The sequence below is a fragment of the Sabethes cyaneus genome, chromosome 1, assembly GCF_943734655.1.
Source record: "Sabethes cyaneus chromosome 1, idSabCyanKW18_F2, whole genome shotgun sequence".
Classification (NCBI taxonomy): Eukaryota; Metazoa; Arthropoda; class Insecta; order Diptera; family Culicidae; genus Sabethes; species Sabethes cyaneus.
In genome coordinates, this window is record NC_071353.1 from 7,124,601 (window position 1) to 7,138,269 (window position 13,669).

The following is a 13,669-nucleotide window of genomic DNA, read 5'->3' on the forward strand; positions in this document are numbered from 1 at the left end:
ACCGATCGGTTATTTTGCTGCTGCAACGATGCAAACGATGGGAATGGGAGAATGCTCTGAACGGCTTAGTTAATGGAAAAATGAAGTTCCGAACCACGAATGCTGTTAATTCGGTTGGGATTTTGGGTCAGTCGAAAGCCGGCATTTGGGTCGACTTGGTAATGATGTTTTTGAGGTATTTGTCACTCGAGCTGTTTGCTTACTGTCTCATTTATCTGTCAGGCAGTTGCTGCTTGATACACCACAAATAAAAGAAATAACATGCTGCCAATTGCCATAACAATGGCAAACAGGCATGAAACCGCAGTTGATATAAGTAGTAAAGAAGTTGACCATTTGAGTCAAGCAATATGCTTCATTGGCTTTAAAATTATAATCGTTTTATTTTTTATGTGCTTTGTGGTGCAGACTAGAAACGGTTTCTAAAAATAACTCTTGAGAGTTATTTCAATTTTTTTAACAATGCCTCAATAGAGGCTAGATTAAACTTTCTCAAATCCATACGATTGTGGCAGTCAGACTAGTTTCTGTGTTTTCCATAAAGCAAGTGACCTACCTTTAGAGATTTGTGCAAGGATGTCTGAGAATACATCAATATTCGCTGGGTATTTTTCAAAATTATAGAACAAGATGAGGTCTGAGAACACAGTCTTAGTTTCCCTGCACCATTTGTTCGTTGACTTCCAAGCTGCATATGATACCATCGACCGGAAAGAGCTATGAAAAATCATGGACGAGAACAGCTTCCCCGGAAAGCTCCACAAACTAATTCAATCTACGATGGATGGTAAATACGTCTAAAACAAAGTTAATGGCGGCAGCGGAACCGATGCCGCTTGGGCAGTAGTATATTCAGGGTGTCGACTCAAATCCAAAAATAAAATTCCCTGACTTTCCCTGATGCTTCAAGTATTTTTCCCTGACCCTCAAAACTCGAATATCAAGCTTGTTTGGGCGATTTCTGGCTTAAGTTTTTAACCCTTTAGCATGACTTATGCGAGCTGCTGAAAACTAAAGCTAGATTTCTTCATGATTTAAGAACACATATCAAAGATTCTTAACCTATTTCTTACCAGCGTTTCGAAAACGCCCTCTTCTATCGAGTCTAGGGACAGTTTTGTTTGAGGTATCAACTTGAATCCAAAGAAACAAAGATTGAGAAATAATCTAATCGACCTGTTTTTGCACAAAGCTTAGATGTTACATACAACAAAATTACAGCCGTGTAAACATAACAAATCTTGCTAATTTTCAGTCAGCTCAAACTAGTAACTTTGCCGCTGGAAGGTGGACACATGTCTGCGAGTTTTCAGTTAAACTAAAACAAAACTTTCCTGGAAGTTTCAGCTTGTTATCTTTGCTGCAAAAAGTATGGGGTTAAGAAGATGATTCCTCAAAGATTTTTGGTACAAAAATGTGCGTTTTGCTGGCTTCGAGGTACGGCAAAACTTTAGCTAGATATATTGTTAGAAAATGTCCAAATGGCAAATATTTTAACCCTCAATGGTGGACAGTATGCGAAGTTAAGACTATAAGACTAAAGCTGTGTGTCATGATTTCGGATTGCAACTATCGAGGCTTGAGAGCAACAATGACTCGAAGGTATTTCGGTGGCCGGCCGTTCGTTCCGATAACCGTATATGGGTGTTGAGAATTAAGGCAAATTCTTCAACTACAGCTTAATCAACGTATAGTCACCAACAAATCATAAATTCGATGATACTAGGAACGAATTGAACCGCCCAGTTAGCTTCGAGGTACGATGCTGATCTAACAAGCCAGTTGTTCGCCAGTTCGAATCTCGGCTAGCCGGTTTTTGTTAGATAGAATCAGTAGGATGGCTGCACTGACCCCGTAATTTTCCTGTACTCTAACAGCCGGCTGCGAAGTCTGTCGATAAAGAAGGATAATGTCTAGTGACGGTTAATGCTCAAGACTTTGCTTTGCTAGAGACGAATTCTATGACAGGTTCGAAAGGATTTATGGGGTGCGCACGACTTGAAAATTCAAGACTCTAGCTCCCAGATCGATCCTGTTTAACGGTCAATACTTTTTGGAAGTCACAATATACAGTCTTTTCTTAGCGACTTTGACCACTATCTCGTCGTAAGATCCACGCAGATTCACTCCACGTTGCAGTGGAGTACACCAGAAAGCTTGATCAACGAATCGCAAAACAGCATGACGAAAGGGAATAAGACGTAAGTAGGCTGTGGAGGATCCGCCATGGCGCCAACCGCCAACAACTACGAGGGAAGTGATAGGCACGACGTGGGGAAGACATAACGGCTTGTTTGATGTCGAATGCCAGAAAATGTCAGATGAGAAGAACCAGGCCAAGAGTCGCATGCTCACTGCGGATCACGTCAGCAGAGAAACATGTAAGCTCTCTGCGTAGTACGTAACTAGCTGAACCAGTCCCGAAGGTTGCCAACTCGCATAAACGCAAATTCTACAGAACGTTAATGCTCCCGGTAACCCTTAACGGACATGAATCATGGACACTGAAGGAAGATGATCAATGCTTGGGGCTTCTGAGTGTAGAATTCTGCAATTGGTGAAAACGATGTGGATCGCGTGTAAATAACAGTCTGTATCCCTGTTTGTGCTCTTGATGTCTGCACCGGCCATTGCCATTGCCGATTTCGCGCACTACAGCGAGTGAAGTCTGACAATTGTACGGCGCAAAACAAATAAGAAATTTACGGCAAACTGAAAGATAATCGAATCGCCACTAGACATGTAACAAGTTTTAATTTAACCGATCAATCTGCGTATATTTTACACGAAAATTGATTTGATTCCAAAGTTGATCAACAATATTGCCGGGTAAACAAAATTTCCCTGATTGAATTTCGAAATTCCCTGATTTCCCTGATCCAAAAATGAATTCCCTGATATTCCCTGATTTTCCAGGTTTTTCCAGGAAATCGACACCCTGATATTGGTCGACGGCGATGAGTTTTAGGTAGTCGATTAATTTGTCTACCTTGGCTCACTGGTAACGGCGGACAATGATACCAGCCGTGAGATTCAGAGGCGTATTATCAGCGGAAGTCGTGCTTACTATGGGCTCCATTCCATAAGCAATTGTTGTCGAGCAAACTAAACCCCCGTCAAAATGTACACTGTACAAGACACTTATTAGACCGGTTGTTCTCTACGGGCATGAAACATGGACGGGGCACGAGGAGGATTTGCGAGTGCTTGGAATTTTCGAAAAACGAGTGCTAAGAATGATCTTCGGCGGCGTACAGGAACCCAGTATCCAAATGGTTAGAAAAAGTTGGAAACGGATACGATGGGCAGGGTATGTTGCAAAAATGCCGGACAACTACCCTGCAAAGATGGTGTTCGCCTCAAATCTGGTAGGAATCAGACGACCAGGAGTGCAGCAAGCAAGATGGTTAAACCAGGTAGAGTGAGATCTGACGGAGAGTACTCGGTGTCCGAGGAGTTGGAGAGCGGTTCATAACCGAATTAACTGGAGAAACCTTATTCAACAGGTTTTGTCTTGGGATGGCATGCCACTTAACAAACTAACAAAATTGAACCAAACGTTGTAGAACAAGCATTTTTTATGAAAAGTTAAAGAAAATCGAGAGAACTGACGATAGCACACTGTTGAGAAAATCCAGGATAAAATTTGATTGGACAAAGTTATTAACAAAATTTTCTATGGGAGTAGAAAACTTAGTAGAAAATTCGACAAACCGCGTTCTAATAGCTGGAATAGTTGGAGCTTTTCAAAATATATTTTTCCTTGTAATCAGTGATTAAAAACCTTACGATTGCGTTATATTTTATGCTTGAGTTATAACCAACAATCTGAAGGCTGATCATGTAACGGCACACTATGCTGTTAGAGCTCAGAAAGAAAGAAATACGCTATCGTGAAGTTTTTATCGCTAGAAAACACTAAAACTCCACTGTCGCAATGCAAACATTTCGCACGCTTAAAAAATTTAACACATGAATGAATAAGATTAACGAAGAAATGAGTGAGTTTCAACTCAAAAATGAGTAAGATCCGACTCACTTTCGCAAAAAGTAGAACAGTCCAAAAATTTGAGTAATTTAATAATTTCTCAATTCTAAGTAGTTTAGGCTGACCTCATAACTGAGTAAATTTAATCATAATATGTATAAGTACTATTCAGTTTTGGGTAAAACGGCACTCAGTTTTGAGTAAATATTAATTACTCATTAAAGAGCTTCTGCGTTGAAGTCATAAAAGGAGTAAGAGTTATTCAAAGTAGTGTGTAAAAAATAAGCATATTTATGGTTGTTCCAATTTTTGTGAAAATGAGTCATATTTTTCAAGTGTGCGGAACAACTCAACTGCATTTCATGTTTCGGACCTCTCTCTCTCTCTCTCTCTCTCTCTCTCTCTCTCTCTCTCTCTCTCTCTCTCTCTCTCTCTCTCTCTCTCTCTCTCTCTCTCTCTCTCTGTCTGTCTGTCTCTCTCTCTCACACACACACACATTCTCTATCCCTCTCGTTTTCTCTTTTCATATCTATCTCTCCCTCCATCTTTTTCCCTTTCCCCCTTGCTTTTCATCTTTATCACTCTTTCCTTCCCTCTTCCTTTATTTTTACATCTTTTTCTTTCTATTCCCTTATATCTGTGTCTCTCTCACTCACTCTCTTTTAGTCCTTTTATGTTCCCTTCTTTCTTGTCGTCTCTTATTACTTACTTCTTTTCGATCATTGATCCTCCGTTGGCACCGTTTGGCATCTTCAGTGAGATGGATAATGGTAGGGAAATTTGGCGTGAAATGAGCATCCCTAGCAATTTCGTCATTTGCTTTTCCAGAAACCAACCAAATGGTGAACGCATTACATAAATTGAACGTTCGATTCGTATTTTGCTTAGCAAAATATAAAGAGATTTAAAAAAACCTCGATTTTTCATACTAATTCGTCAAAAAAGCTTATTTACTGCTAGTGGAAATTACAATTAGCCTCAGATTTCAGCAAATATTTTTGATTTTTTCAATTTTTTTTACATTGGAAAACTTATGATCACCACATAATGTCTCAAACAGCTTGAAATATTCCTAGGAGAATGTAGCCAATGATTTGTTACAGATTGTAATCGGTTTACTGGGATTGTTACTACCTTACCTCCCCCCCCCCCTCTTCCCCTGTTCGTTCATTGGTTTACCCACAGTTCTCCTATATGCTTTGAAGCCACGACATATTATCTAGCTGTGTTTTACAGTTACAAACCAATATGATTTTCATTTTGTAGTGGTTTACGTTAATAACGGTTGCCTCCGTTGCTAACTCTCCCTCTGTCAATGTTATCTTTGTTACCACTTACGAAACTCGACGTCTGCTCATCATTGTACCAATATGTTCTGGTCCAATAGTTGAGCCTTGCGGAACACCAGCTGTGATTTCATCCGAGCTGTAAACAGAATATGCTTCTGAAGCTGTAATTTCTTAAAATGTTTAGCAATCCAGGGTTGGCCTGCACCCTGGCGCTATTGAACGTCTTTCATTACCACAGGGTAATACCGATATTCACTCGGTTTCTCTTTTTGACTACAATAGGAGCAAGATCTGGCTTTGCAGGATTGAATCTACTCTATAAACAGACATCAAAGTAGGCCCGATTCGCCGCTTGAATGCGCCGCTGAATCTCCTTACTTATGTTGTTGCCCGCCGTCATCAGCGATCCCAAATACACGAACTCATCTTGCACTTATAGTTCGTCACCGTCAATGGTTGCCGTCCGTGGACAGGCACGCGTTTGTTTCCTTTGAGCTTCTTCCTTTCATGTGTTTCGTCTTCGACGCACTTATTTTTATCCAATTCTCCTAGGCTCCGCTTTCAGTCTGGTGTAGATTACCTCCGCCATCGCAAAGTTCCTGGCTATGATATCGAAGTCATCTGAAAAGCCTTGGAATTAGCTACCGTTGGTGAAAATAGTGCCTGTCATTTCGATGGACGCTCGTCGGATCATCCCTTGAAGAGCGATGTTAAACAGCATGCAGGATAAGCCGTCTCCTCGTGACTCGGTAATTTCCCCGAGATGCGCACGAAACTCATCACTCGATCCAATGTAGCTCTGATGAGTGGCGTCAGTTTATCCGGAAAAGCGTGCTCGTGCTTTATCTTTCACAGGTGGTCTCGATCGACTGTATCGAATGCTGCTTTAAAATCAATAAAGATGTAATGTGTGGGTACGTTGTACTCCCGACATTGTTGTTTTCTGTTGAATGGTAAAAATTTAGTTCGAAATTGCGCGAGCCCTCATATAGCCCGCCTAGTAATTTTCTCCGAAACCTTGTACTATCGGTGTCAGTCGATGTCCTTCTGCCACTTCGCCATTGAGATGTTCATTTTTCTACCTGTCGACCACCTGGCTTATGGTTAGCGTTGTTGCGAGACCCAGTTGCCATTGCACAACCCAATATATATTTTGGTCTATTATAGACTTCGCACCATTCCTACCGAAGGTACTTATGGTGCCGACGTTGGCATGATCTACGTTGAGCTTTGCCAGAGCTTCAAGCAGAATCCGACCCCTATGATTCGTGTGACGACTTCCCCACTCTACCACCCTAGCGTTGAAGTCGCCCGCCACAACCACCGGCCTTAGACCAGTCAGCACAACTGGCACTCGATCCCATGTAGCTCTGATCAGTCTTGAATCAGTTTATCCGGAAAATCGTGCTCGTGCATTATCTGTCACAGCTGGTCTCGATCGACTGTATCGAATGCTGCTTTAAAATCAATAAAAATGTGATGCGTGGGCGCGTTGTACTGCCGACATTTCTGCAAAATGTGTCGTACGGTAAAAATTTGGTCCAAAGTTGCGCGAGCTACCCATAAAGCCCGCTTGTTAATTCCCTACGAAAACCTGTGCTGTCTGTCGACAGTCGACGTGCTTCTGCAACTTCGCCATTGAGATGTTCATCGAAGAACTAAGAACTTTCACCTGCCGACCACCTCGCTTGTGGTAAGTGTGGATGCGAGCCCCACCTGCCATTACGCATAATCCAATTTATTTTTGATCTATACTCAAGTCTCTTTTCATTCGGTTTATTTTTACGATTTTTGAATTACCGCGTTTTTTGACTATTTTTGAATTAACGCGGTTTCTTACATCATTTTTCGAATTAACGCGGTTTATTAAACAGTATTTTTTGGATTAATGCGGTTTTTAAACAATTTTTAAACGGGCCCCGTGTAAAAAAGACTTGAGTGTATATCGAAAATTTCCAGTTCGCCCAATTAATCATTCTTTGCCGAACACTTCCCCACTTTCAAAAACAGAATTTACGTCAGGAGCGCGTATAGAGTCATATACAAGTTAATAAAAAGAAAAACACGCTGTGATGGTTAATTACACGAAGACTTGCCGGAGCGACAGTCGGCAACGCATTGTCTGTTTCTATCGCACTAATCGAGTGATAACAGTCCATCTTCCCGGTGGTAGATACAAAGAGCAGTCCTACAAAAATAATATCGTCGCAAGAGGAGTGTCTGGTGCGAATGTAGAATCAGTGTTGCGAAGCCCAAACTCGTGTGGTCTAATTTTCTCACACACGCGTACTCATTCTAACGAACACGCCGACATAAGCATTCCTTTCGGACTCTTGCTCTTATTTATTCATGCACTGCAACGAGTTTTTGCGAGTGTCTATTTAGGTAACAGCTACAGTCGTCGCTTGTCGTTCACCGTTGCAGCCGGAGCTGTTGTTACCGATTACTCACGACGGTTCGCACTCCCGCCTGTGAGTAACGGGTGACAACTAAAATTTTGGAATTTTTCCGAGGCCTCTATACTCAACAACAAACAAGCTCAGAGAGAAATGAGAGTTATGTTTGTGTTAGCTCTCTCTCTCTCTCTCTCTCTCTCTCTCTCTCTCTCTCTCCTCTTTTTGTTAATATTTTTTGTTTTGTTTATGCTTGCCCAGTGTTGCTTAAATTGGCGTCGAAACACGAAGCATTTCGGGAGCGCGTTGTACACTTCTACGAACTGCCACCGAAATCTCGCCAAAAAGTATATGGTACAACATTTTAAATGCAAATATGTTGCGGCTTCTACTGTTTATTATATCTTAAGATGTCCAACAACTATTCGCAAGCAAAGTAGTGGAAGATCAGCCAAAACTATTGACGCTGAAGGACATCGTTCTCTTTCTCGTGCCTTCAGCAACAAGCCAAGGTTTGGCTATCAATTAAGATGTGCACCAGACGAATATTTGAAGAAAATTTTGATCCCGTTTCTACAAAAATATCATGCAGATGGTGGACAATACGTGGTTTGGCCGGATAGAGCATCATCACATTACGCTAAAAAAACACAATCGTTCCTGAATACCCATTCGATCCCATTTGTACCCAAAAACCACGAACCGAAGAATCCGTCTCAGTACGCCCAGCGGAGATTTCTTCGGGATTTTCAGTTCCTTGGTGTACAAAAATAACAACGTACAACGCTCCGGCATCAAGCAGAACAGAACAGTTTTCAAATGTACACTAATTTTTTTTTCAACAATGAACAATGTATCTTTAATTTCGGTAGCTCAGATCTGCTTCAAGTATCTTTGTCATTTTTTGACAGCTTGAGCAAAAAATTCCAAAATTTTAGTTGTCACCCGTTAGAATCGAGGGCGACGATGTGCGCCACAAGCCTCACGGGTAGCTGATTCCACACGAGTTTTTTGACACGCGAATGAGCCATGCAGGATGACGATGTAAGGTTGAGCGTGCGCGAGTGTGTGGGTAGCAGAATGTTTGCACACAGTAACGGTGGCTGTTTCTTTTACGCCTGCGTGTGCGGTTTAAGCGTTGAATGCTATGTTTCTCGCACTCTTTCGCGTTTGAGTAGGCATCGTTGATTTCTTGCTTGATTCGCAACATTGTATGGAATAGTAGAATGAGAGAATACAACAAAACTACTTAATATAACGGGCGGCAGTAGTTTAGTCAGTAAAACATACGGGTACCAACCGAAAGAACGTGGATGCGAGTACCGCTTGCCATTGCACAACCCACTATATTTATGGTCTATATCGAATATTCCAGTTTAACCAATTAACCAGTCTTCGCATCAGACACTTGCTGCCTTTCCAAAAAAGAGTTTCCGTCAGGACCGCGTGAACCTTTTCCACATGTTGCTTTCCAGGTATTTTAAGACGGTTAGCAAGAAGTGAATGAAAATAATCCTTTTTCGCACGAAAATTCCGGATCAAATCAGAATCCATTAAGTAGGTATACGCGGGGGCTATCTATTGAAAACGGCACGGAGTAATACAAATAAATATGTTGGAAAATTAAAGTTAAACCATTGGAAGAAAATGTTTTTTTCCCTTTTCAGATAGTAGAAATATGCATCCAGATTTGTTAACATATGACAATCAAAAAATATTTTCAGTCTAAAAAGACGGCACAACTGACAAGTGCCCTTTCTGGGATACCATTTGCTCAGCTCCTTTGTGATGAAATTTATTCTAGATAGGATATGTATTTTTTTTTGTGCGAATCCCATAAACACTGGACAAGAGGAAAAGTTTCTTGTCGCTCCAGTTTGGATTATGATGATATGAGTTTTCCGGCGCCTTGTAGCTTGTACTCTGCTTGCCATTGCCGTTGCAACGGACGGACGGACGGACGCAACGATAACATGGCCAACTTTCGAAGAAGGTTGACAGACAGATAGGGTTTCTGCTTGGCTTGCTTCGATTTCAGGTTGGGTCAGATTCTGTTTCTGTATCGCTTCGGTGCATGCATGCTGTTATCAATGGACAAGCAACAGTGTCTCTGATACTAGCAATGGGCAACGGCAGTGGAAGCTGCTGCACGATGGCATTGCATTGGAGGAAAGAGAGTAGGGTGGAACACCTCTGGATTGGACGAGTTTGTTAATTTTATGACAATGCCAAGAACCGGTTGAACCGAAAACGAGAGAACAAAGAAATTGTTCTTTCGACAAGTTTGTCCTGCTGCTGCTGCTCGGCATCGGCAGTCTAAGCAGGCTAAGAGCTTATATTCTTGGTTATGTACAAGACAAACCGACATAACCACGTAAGTTTATGGAGAAAATTGTTTGTACATGTGGAAAAGGATATTGTTTTACCGAAGGTACTTTCATCCAGCTATGGATGCGATTACCGTGGGGGCTTGGATTATAGCCAGCTTACGAGCTTTTGGAAACTTTCCGAATAAAAGTCATTTTGAACTGGAATTTAAACCATAGAGTTGGTAAAAATATTCCAAATGTAATTGTTTCCCGTCGGTCAGACACCGAAATTAGCGCACAATTCGTTTGCAGCAATAATGGTGTAGGTAACGTTTCCAACACGCAACTTAAAGATTATCTTCTGTTGGAAAATTCTTTCACCCACGGCCTACTTTTTTCCGACCGGTTAATCTTCACAAGCACGGGGAGAATCGCAAAGGAATTCTCGGAATGTTCATTCCGCCGCTTGTCTCCTCCCCGTAGTTTGATGTGGGTGGACGAAGGACGACAGGCCACTGGCACTGGCCTTCTCCTAGACTGAAACTGTCGTCCTTCGCTGTTATTGTTATTGACCGATGGGCGAAGTTCTGCCGCCGGACGCGTTCAGCACGGACGAACCGGGATAACATTGCTTCATTTATTAAATTTTCCACCGAAAAGAAGCGTCCATCTGTCCGTCTTTTCATCGAAGGAAAAGCACTGATGGAAGCCTGCCTCTCCCCTGTAGGTATTTCGGACGGAAACATTCGTCCGGACGGAAGAAAGTTGGAAATAAATTGCCCCGTAACGTTTAGGAATATCAACCAGCTTGGAATGGCTTGGATCGAGAGAGACGGGTGCTCAGGAAAGAATGTTTCCACTTTGGATTTCGTCCGAGTTAAAGCAATAAGGTGTAATCTGCCTAAAATGTGAAATCTGCTCATGATTTCAAAATTGATTTCCATGATTTTAAATAGATTTGAAGATAACAACTCTTAATTCAACAACGATGATTTGATGGAGGATTTTAATCAAACATCCCTAAATGGCCAAACCGGGAGCTACTTTGTATGGAGTACGAATTTTGACTTTCCTAAGTGCATGACTGTGCATCCACATGGTCTGCAACTGTGCACTGTACTGTACAGCAAGTTGTATGTACTGAAGCTCATTTTGAGAGATGAGTTAGTGGCTTCACGTACGACCAGTACCAGTAGTGTGCACTTGCAGTTTGACTGGTTCATAAAACCAGCATCCGCGTGTAAGCACAAAACAATAGAAATCTGACAGAGCACTTCCGGTGGAGCACGTGACTTCTCAACTTTCTGTTAGAATACTTTTTTATTATTTTTTTTCGGAACTCACTGTATGCTCCGCCACTTTTGTAGCCTTTTTTCACGTTTCTGAAGAAATTTATGTTCAATAAACGTGCTCCTATCGGTTCCGGTGAATCCCGGCTATCGAACGAAGCCACTCGACGCTACCTGTTTCCAGTTTCGACCATTCGAAAAATGTAGAACTTCCAGGAGCACCATCATCCGGCTGTAGGCTGTCTTGTCCGGCGGCCGGCGGGCAGAGTCCGTTGTCCTCTGGCCTGTGTGGCAAACAGCGAACGGACGACAAATGTTTGCATTCGGATCGTTTCGCATCGTCTACCTTCTTGCTTGTTGAGAATTTTCGAGCATCCAATGCGACCAAAAGTGTGTTGTGATGTCGCCCGAAGCAGACAGGTCACTTGCCTGCCATTAGATAGATGGGTGCGCTTTTGTGTAGCATCACCTCTTCACCTCACCTCACCCACACCATCCCTGCTATCACTAGTGATAGCAGCCGCTGCTGGCTGCTGGCTGCAGAGACCGCACAGGAGCATACAATATTTAGACATTCTTCATTTCCAAACTTGACTCCGGGTCGAGCGAGCAAAACAAATTGACTTCCGTGTCTGGGGAAACACAAAAGGTAGCTCTCCGAAATGCTGTTGTTTTGGTTTCTGTTCTTTTTTCGGACACCCAAAATAATAGCGAAGACTAACCTTTATTTAAGAGCTGGCCATAAATTTATCAGAAGACTTTTCTCCGTGTCCCAACAAAAAAAAAAAAAAGAAGTCAACAAAACCCGGTGTTTCCCAAGCACGGCCTACTGAGCCCGAGCGGTGGGTGGTGAATGCGTGGCAACGGGGAGGTGGGAGGTAAATGTTTGATTTCTTTCAAATAAAAAGCTGTTTGCGTTGGAAATTTACTTTTGCTTGTGTTCCGTCGGTGTGCTGCGTTATTTTTCCTCCCCAGTAGAAAGATCATTTTGAGTGGAGTTGTTTGACTTTTAGTTACTCACTTACCATAGCATCTGGAGCCGGCTTTGATGTGTTCTGCTGACTGCCTGGCGTCGGCGAAGTATACACCATGGTTTCCCTTTCTCTCTCCAGCCCTCTTTGCCTTCCTACCAAGAATTGCTAGTCGGCGATGGAGACCGCGACCGTGCTTCTTCGGTTGAAGGAGTTTGTCGATAGAGCGAGGCCAATGAAAATGGGTGGGCCGTGGAAGATGATTGAATCCTTCTGTTTCCATGGTTTCCCATTGACTCTCTTCAGTGGAAAGTATCCAGCAGTGCTAAATCACTGATTGTGAGGATTACTGGAATTGTCTTCGATTTCATTTGGTGTAGGTTGTTCTGAAGAAGCCAACGCGATACTTCTCGGTCAGTGTTTTTACGCAGAACAACAGAACGCAGAACGAGTAATGATTATAGAAAAGCTATAAGATGCTTTGATGTCAAGTCATGACTAATTCATGTGAGCTAGAACTAGTTCACAGCTTAGCTGTAGGGCAGAGCGATCAATTATTTCATTATTATTAAACCCTTTATTGAAGTCATATACAGTACTAGCTGAGGCCCGCGTATGCCGCCTCACATCCTAATTGAAAGTTCGTGAAATGGAATAATTTCTAAAATTTTGGCGAAAAAACACTTTTTTGATGTGTTAATCACTTAATGAATGTGATTCACTACAACGGAGATAACCGGAATGTATGACCAAAACGCCTAAATGTACCTCTAGCGCTAAGGAACTCTATGAGATGTACATGCGTTGTTACCGCTATTTGTCTGGACTGCAATATAGTAACACTGGTCTAAATTTGTTCAAGTCTTTGCTTAATAACGCCCAATTTGTTGAATTAATTTATCACTGTAGCGCTGAGTTTTTGACCAGGGTACTGACATCCGTATATCTTTTTCGAACTCACAACAAATCCTGCTTCGGAGAGTTTTCGTGAAGTGCTCGCTTCAACTGTAGTTTAGGTGCACATTATAAGTTTCAACTTTAGCTAGGTGAGCTGTGATTAGTCACGAAAACATGGCGTTCTGTCAGGGATTTGGTTTTGGTTACAGACCGAACAAGGCACTTCTTTTATTGGTGCTGGATTGTGCTAGATAAATTCGACTAAATCTTTTTAAAGGACGTTAATATTCCTAAAAATCGTAAATGGAAATAAAAAGTATCAAAAAACAAGAAAAAAAGAATTGTAAGTAAACATTAAACAGAACAAATACAGAAAGAATAGGAAGAAACTAGGAAACAGCTTACAAATTGGGAACGCGGAGAAAAGCAAATAAGATGTAAATAAAAAATATAGATAAAACATGCTTTAATTTTGCGAAATATACACGAAACCAACAAATAGAAAACTGATAATAAAAAACAAAAAAACATTA